Source organism: Papio anubis, chromosome 8, assembly GCF_008728515.1.
Source record: "Papio anubis isolate 15944 chromosome 8, Panubis1.0, whole genome shotgun sequence".
Classification (NCBI taxonomy): Eukaryota; Metazoa; Chordata; class Mammalia; order Primates; family Cercopithecidae; genus Papio; species Papio anubis.
In genome coordinates, this window is record NC_044983.1 from 31,778,761 (window position 1) to 31,786,351 (window position 7,591).

At 46.6% G+C, this 7,591-nt stretch overlaps 1 protein-coding gene across 1 annotated transcript in view; it reads right to left on the bottom strand.

The window, feature by feature from the left end:
- The window catches only part of FUT10 (fucosyltransferase 10), a 111,863-nt gene extending 104,272 nt beyond the window's left edge, over positions 1-7,591 (bottom strand). The window contains exon 1 of the mRNA XM_003902627.5: positions 7,216-7,591. The gene's annotated coding sequence lies outside the window, so the exon portion shown is untranslated. The remainder of the gene's footprint in view (positions 1-7,215) is intronic.

A 7,591-nucleotide genomic window follows, 5' to 3' on the forward strand; every position in this document is an offset into this window, starting at 1 on the left:
AAGAAGGGCAGGGCAGGGAAAAGAAGGGCAGGGCAGGGCAGGGCCCAGCCAGGGTAGACAGTAGTATTTTGACTTAGAGCATGCAACAATTATCCAGGCCTGGGGGTACATTTACAACAGTAACAGTCAATCTAATACTGTATATGGTATTAGTTACCCAGGAGCCTGACATCCAGTCAGCGGTCCTCCAACTGGTAGGACAAACAGACTTGCAGAGAGCACTATGAAGGACAGCAGGCTCCAATTCAATAGAGTAGACCAAAAGAGAACAGTAAGGGAGAAAGGGACACTGGAAGCCATGTCAATCAAGACTGGTGATTAGGTCGGGCGTGGTAGCTCACACCTGTAATCCCAGCACTTTGGGAGGCCGCGGTGGGTGGATCACCGGAGGTCAGGAGTTCGAGACCAGCCTGACCAATATGGTGAAACCCTGTCTCTACTAAAAATACAAAAATTAGCCAGGCGTGGTGGCAGGCTCCTGTAATCCCAGCTACTCGGGAGGCTGAGGCAAGAAGGACTACTTGAACCCAGGAGGCAGAGGTTGCAGTGAGCTCAGATCACACCACTGCACTCCAGCCTGGGCTACAGAGCGAGTCTCTACCTCAAAAAAAAAAAAAAAACCATACGTACACACACAAATTAGCCAGGCATGGTGGCATGCACCTGTAGTCCCAGCTACTCAGGAGGCTGAGGCAGGAGAATTACTTGAACGCAGAAGGTGGAGGTTGCAGTAAGCGAGATCACGCTACTGCACTCCAGCCACAAGTGACAGAACGAGACTCCATTCAAAAAAAGACTAGTGATTAATCAAGAAGGTGTGGCCACAGCACATTTCTATTACAGAACTGAAGGCAATGTCATTCTTCAATTCCAGACACATACTGAAGCACTTAAATTATGAGACTCCAAGACAAAAGTTCTCATTCATCATTGCCTGCAGGATGAATCTGAGTCCTGCAAGAGGGTGCCCTAGAATACTCCTTCCTGGGACAGAACAATATGTATATTCAGACAACCATGGCAGGCACCATCTGAAATGGACTCTCACTCACCAATCCTCTTACCCCTAGAAGCTGAGCTTCTAAAGTGCACTGCATGGCTGGTGTGCACCACCAGGGTTGGCCATCTGCTGCACAGAGCAGGGTTTGGAGCTGAGTATGACTACCTCATACTCTTGCACGTGCTATGCCATCAAAACCAGCAACACTTTCGTCCTAAAATAATTCCAAATTTTCAACTGTATTTTGAATTAAGATGGACAGAAGAGACATTGAATATCTCATAGGTAATTAGCAGCTTGAGGGTGCCAGCTTCAAATTTTGGCCATTCAGGGCCAGTTGAAGGTATAAGAGTCTCAGAAATGGAACCAAGGGATGATTTCTTTCCTGCATGTCTGACTGTAAAATGAAAAGCCAACCTTAGGTGACACTCTGAGCTTTCCGAACCTGGTAGTTTGTGAGGCTGGGTGCGGTGGCTCATGCCTGTAATCCCAGCATTGTGGGAAGCCAAGGTGGATGGATCACCTAAGGTCAGGAGTTTGAGACCAGCCTGGACAACACAGTGAAACCTCATCTCTACTAAAAATACAAAAATCAGCCAGGCGTGGTGCCAGGCACCTGTAATCCCAGCTACTAGGGAGACTGAGGCAGGAGAATCCCTTGAACCTGGGAGGCAGATGATGCAGTGAGTTGAGATTGTACCACTGCACTCCAGCCTGGACGACAGCGTGAGACCGTGTCTCAAAAAAAAAAAAAATAGTAGTAGAAGAACCTGGTAGTTTGTGTGCCCCTCCTCCTCCTACCTCTCCCTACTTGCAGGAGAGACGAGGCAGAAGGCAGGGAGCTCTGGGAAGACTCCTTTGCCCATTTCTGTTCTGGTAATTGGGGGGTCAATGGGGTTAATAAGCTAGAGGTTATACCACGGAGAGTTTTTAGAAGAAATGTATCTAATTATCAAATTTAAACTATTCACACTAAAGCGCCACTTATTAATGTGAGGCCGGATGCAGTGGCGCATGCCTGTAATCCCAGCACTTTGGGAGGCCAAGGAGGGTGGATTTCTTGAGGCCAGGAGTTGGAGACAAGCCTGGCCAACGTGGTAAAACCCCATCTCTACTAAAAATACAAAAATTAGCTGGGTGTGGTGGTGTGTGCCTACAGTCCTAGCTACTGTGGAGGCTAAGGCAGGAAAGCAGAGGCAGGAAACCTCTGAACCCAGGATGCAGAGGTTGCAGTGAGCCAAGATCACGCCACTGGACTCCAGCCTGGGTAACAGAGCAAGACTCCATCTCAAACAAAACAAAACAAAAAAACAGAAAACACAATGTGGGCCATGCCCTACCTCTGTGGCTTCCTTTCCTGGTTCGCAGCATAAGGATTCTGTTCCTGGTATCCTGGAACGCGGCTTCCCAGTCTGTGGTCTTGTGCCTATCTGGAAGCCCTTCCACCTCTTTCACTGTGCTAGCCATTCTGCAAGACTTTCAAGGCTACCTCCTTTGGGAGGCATTACCCCTCCCAACACCAAGTCAGTTTTTGTTTCTTTGTTTTGTTTTTGAGACAGGGTCTCCTCTGTCACCTAGGCTGGGTGCAGTGGTACAATCTTGGCTCACTGTAGCCTCAAATTCCCAGGCTCAAGTGATTCGCCCACTCAACTTCCAGAGTACCTGTACCATAAGCGTGTGCCACCACACCCAGCTAATTTTTTTTTTTTTTTTCGTAGAGGCAGGATTTCACCATGTTGGCCAGGCTGGTCTCAAACTCCTGAGCTCAAGCAATCTGCCCACCTCAACCTCCCAAAGTGCTACGATTACAGGTGTGAGCCACTGCACCCAGCTAACAAATCAGTTTATAGATTCATATCATCACATGCTTGCTTCCATCAGGACAATGAAGAGAACACAGGAAGCTGGGGGATTTTAGTAAACTTTCTAAAGCTGCTTTATCAGATGCATAAAAAGCCACTGATGAACATTTAAAAGTTGGCCTATTTTGTTAATTTGCAGACTTCCGTAGTGCCTGTGATTATTCCTTGGGCATCTGATGAACAAGGTGTAATACCTCCACAGTTTCCATTTTTACTCAATTTTCTTTAACAAGACTTCTGTTAATGGCCAGGCCCGTGGCTCATGCCTGTAATCCCAGCACTTTGGGAGGCTGAGGCAGGTGGATCACTTAAGGTCAGGAGTTCAAGACCAGCCTGGTCAACATGGTGAAACCCTGTTTCTACTAGAACTACAAAAATTAGCCGGGTGTGGTGGCGCATGCCTGTAATCCCAGCTAGTCAGGAGGCTGAGGCAGGAGCATCGCTTGAACCCAGGAGGCAGAGGTTACAGTGAGCCAAGATGACACCCTTGCACTCCAGCCTGGGCAACAAGAGCAAAACTCTGTCTCAAAAACAAAACAAAACAAAAACTTGTGTTAATGTGTTCCTCACTCTTTTTCAGTGAACTTCATATTTTGCTGAGCATTTATTTTTATATAAAGCATGCTCTGGATTGCAGATTTCTATGTGGGAAAGTCATCCTCTTCATCCTAGCAGAAACTTCAGGCGAGACCAGTAGAGAACAGTAAGGGAGAAAGGCACACTGGCAGTCATGCGAATCAAGACTGGAGATTAATGGGGAAAGAGAAGGTGTAGCCAGACACCTCTGCACTTCTATTGCAGAAATGAAGGAAATGTCATTCCTCAATCCTTAAATTCCAGACATATACTAAACTGCTTAAATTATGCAGTGTTGATCATACAACCTCACAAGAGTGAGTATTCAGTGGATCTATTTGATGTAGAAACTAAAAACAAATCCGAAAGAGACAGAGAGCCAGATAAACAGACTGATGCAATGCCTCAATTAGAAGCACAGATTTTTTACTTATTTTTTTTGAGACAGAGTCTCGCTCTGTCCCCAGGCTGGAATACAGTGGCGCAATCTCGGCTCACCACAATCTCTGCCTCCCAGATTCAAGCGATTCTCGTGCCTCAGCCTCCCAAGTAGCTGGGATTACAGGTGTGCGCCTCCACACCCAGCTAATTTTTTTTATTTTTAGTAGAGACAGCGTTTCACCATGTTGGCCAGAATGGTCTCGACCTCCTGACCTCATGATCCACTTGCCTTGGCCTCCCAAAGTGCTAGGATTACAGGCATGAGCCACGGTGCCCAGCAAGCAGCACAGATTTTTAAAAGGCAAAGCTTAGTGTCGTGGCTCATGCCTGTAATCCCAGCACTCTGAGATGCTGAGGTGGGTGGATCACTTGAGCCCAGGAATTCAAGACCAGCCTGGGCAACACGGCAAGAACCCATCTTTACAAAAAGAAAAAAAGAAAAAAAAAACCTTAGCTGGGCATGCTGGTATGCACCTGTAGTCCTAGTCCCAGCTACTGGGAGGCTGAAGAGGAGGATCCCTTGAGCCCTGGAGGTCAAGGCTGCAGTGAGCTGTGATCGTGCCACTGCACTCCAGCCTGGGTGGCAGAGCTAGACTCCGTCTCAAAAATAAAAAAATTAAAAGTGGGGTGGCAGCACAAGACTGTGAAGTTTATGTATCACAGTAAGAACCAAGGCAATTCTTCAAGAGCAGGGATTCTTTTTCGCCTTTGTTTTTCCTATGAGGTCTTATTAGTAAGTAGTCTTCCTCCAAGAAGGGCTTTTAGGTTACTTGGTCGCAATTTTCCTACCAGGCAGGATACCCGAATTAAAATCCCTCATCTCCAGAAAAAAATATAAATTAATAAATACTGAATAACTGCAGACTAGAAAAAACAAATAAAATCCCCGATCTGCTTTTATCATTTATATAATCATGAACGAGGAGCTGGTTCAGTAACACTGATAAAATGTAGCTAATATTTCACATGACTAAAGACAAATCTTTAATCTAGACAAATTTAGACAAATATAAATGACTAAAGAAAGCCGGTGCTTTCCCAGGGCATTTTCTCCATTAAATACACCGTGCGCTCTACAACTAGAAAGTCACAGTTGCTACGACTTCAACACAACATTTCTGGACCAAATGATCTTCTGAGGTTCCATCCCAAAATTAAGCTCTCTCATCCCATAAATTATATCCACGAGTAAAAACTCTCCATAAAAGATTAATCAAGAGACCGTAATCCAGACAACTTGAGTCATCATAAAGATTTCTGGAAATATTTTTTAAAATGTATATAACATGTCTAGGATTACTTTATCTTCATTTTCCTTGTTGGTAATTTAATATAATCTTTTGAAAACTCCAATTTCATTCTCAAAGAAAAAAATCTGAAAGACAAGGCCGGGCGCAGTGGCTCAAGCCTGTAATCCCAGCACTTTGGGAGGCCGAGACGGGCGGATCACGAGGTCAGGAGATCGAGACCATCCTGGCTAACATGGTGAAACCTCGTCTCTACTAAAATACAAAAAAAATTAGCCGGGCGTGGTGGCGGGCGCCTGTAGTCCCAGCTACTTGGTAGGCTGAGGCAGGAGAAGGGCGTGAACCCGGGAGGCGGAGCTTGCAGTGAGCTGAGATCCCGCCATTGCACTCCAGCCTGGGTGACAGAGCGAGACTCTGTCTCAAAAAAAAAATCTGAAAGACATTGTAAGTAAAGACAAACTTAACTTTAAAAAAATTTTCAAAAACCCATGTTCAGAAACACTATAACAAATGTTCATTGTAGAACGCTGGTAATTGAATTAGATATTCAATATCTTACTGAAATCAACTCTTTACATTCCGAAGTTTAAAGCATTTAAATATGGGTTGGAAATGTCTGTCTACTGAAGAATATTTCTACATCTATAAATAACATTATTGTTTTTCCAAGCTATATTCTTTTAACTTCCTGAATTTAACCCTAGTTTTGAATTTTTCAAAAATATTATTTGTACGATAAAACTTGAAAACCTACTTTTCTTCTTATTGAAGAATAAAAGACAAGCAATAACACAGTAAGAATGGAGATCGTGTTTTTAATTCATTGTTACACACTGCCATCTAGCAGGAAGCGAGCAAGAGTTATCACAACAGTTTCAAAATTGGAACAGACCTGAATGATCACCCGAGGCTAACCACTGTCTCCGGCTTCTCCTTACTCAGAAGAAAGTTTTTTTAAAACAGACTACAGTGCTGCTAGATTGGAGACTGTGAAACTTCAGTGTTCAAAGAGCTGAACTGCTTATTCAATGCCTGAAAGGCCTCCATTTGAGACTACGGCAGACGAGGGAGAAATCCTGCCCTAGTTGTAGTGTGACGTTACTAACAATCCCGAGATTGGTCGTTGAGTTTCCTGAGTGTCTCATTGGAAAGAAGGATGTACAAAGGGAATAAAGTCCTTAAAGCCAACTTGCCTTATTCAAAACTGTGGCCAGCCAGAGCTGCATGCATTCCACAAATGAAAGTAACAATTCAAGTCATTTCATGCATAAAACACATAAAACTATCATTGCAGGGAGCTGTAGCAGGGGGCAGGGGACAGACTGTTGGGGCCGTGGTGTTAAGAAAAAGTCATTTTGTGTGACGTCTGCTTTATTTTAAAAAATCATTTAAAAACCCCCAGAAAAATGTCATAAAATCACAGCATGGTTATTTCTATAGTTTACACAAAATGAGCTCTGTTCTAAGGGTACTAATCGGGAGCAAAACACTTAACACATGGCTTGCAAATGGGATAACCCAGGCCTGCAGTTGCCGGTGCTTTCCTGGGGCATTTTCTCCATTAAATACACCGTGCTCTCTGCAACTAAAAAGTCACAGTTGCTACGACTTCAACACAACATTCCTGCAACAAGTGATTCTCTAGGAAGACCTGGGGGAGAACAAGGCAATTTGCGCCCCGCAAAGGCAGATTAGGTTCTGGAATGGACGGCCGCGGGCCTGGGAAGGAGGCCAATCGCGGCAGCAGGGGAGGCGTCGGGACCCCGCGCTCCTCCTCCGGGCTCCAGCGGAGGCTCCGGCCCGGCACCCGCCTCCCGCCTGGTGGATCAGGCTTCAATCTCAGGCAGTGGCTCTGCCTATGCACCACTAAGTCCCCAAAACAGACTTGGATTATTTTGCATACACCACTCCGCCTCTTACACGCACCCCCTGCTCGGTACAGAGAGGGAGTTTCCTTAGGCTGTGACTCCCGGAGGTAGTGTCCCAGCTTCCGTGGGACCGGAAAAGCGTCTTTCCGTGTCTCAGCATCAAGCCCCTGCTCCCACCAAGCGACTGCCGCGGCTGGAGGAGATGCGGCGCTCGCACTCACCTCGCGCGGAGCAGGGATCGCCCCGCGGACCGCAGCGCCGCTTCCTTTCTCCCTATGAGCCCCAGCCTGGGCCCCGGGAAGACCCGGAGAGCCGATCAGGAGCGGCGGAGGCAGCCGCGCGGGCGAGCTCGGGGCACGTTCCGGCGGAAGCACCTGGATCCGGGTTTTCACTGGTGCCCTGTTCACAAGCTCGTGGGACCCGGGTTCTAAGAACACTGGGCCGCCCCCTGCTGGTGATCGTGGTTCACAGTCCGCCTGAGGCCACGGCCCTATGGAAAGTTCTCGGGAAGGCTGCGGGGGCCCTCTTCTTCAAGACAGGGAAACTTTCCGTTTCTCCAACTGGACTGGGACTGGAGCGCATTCAAAGTCACCTATT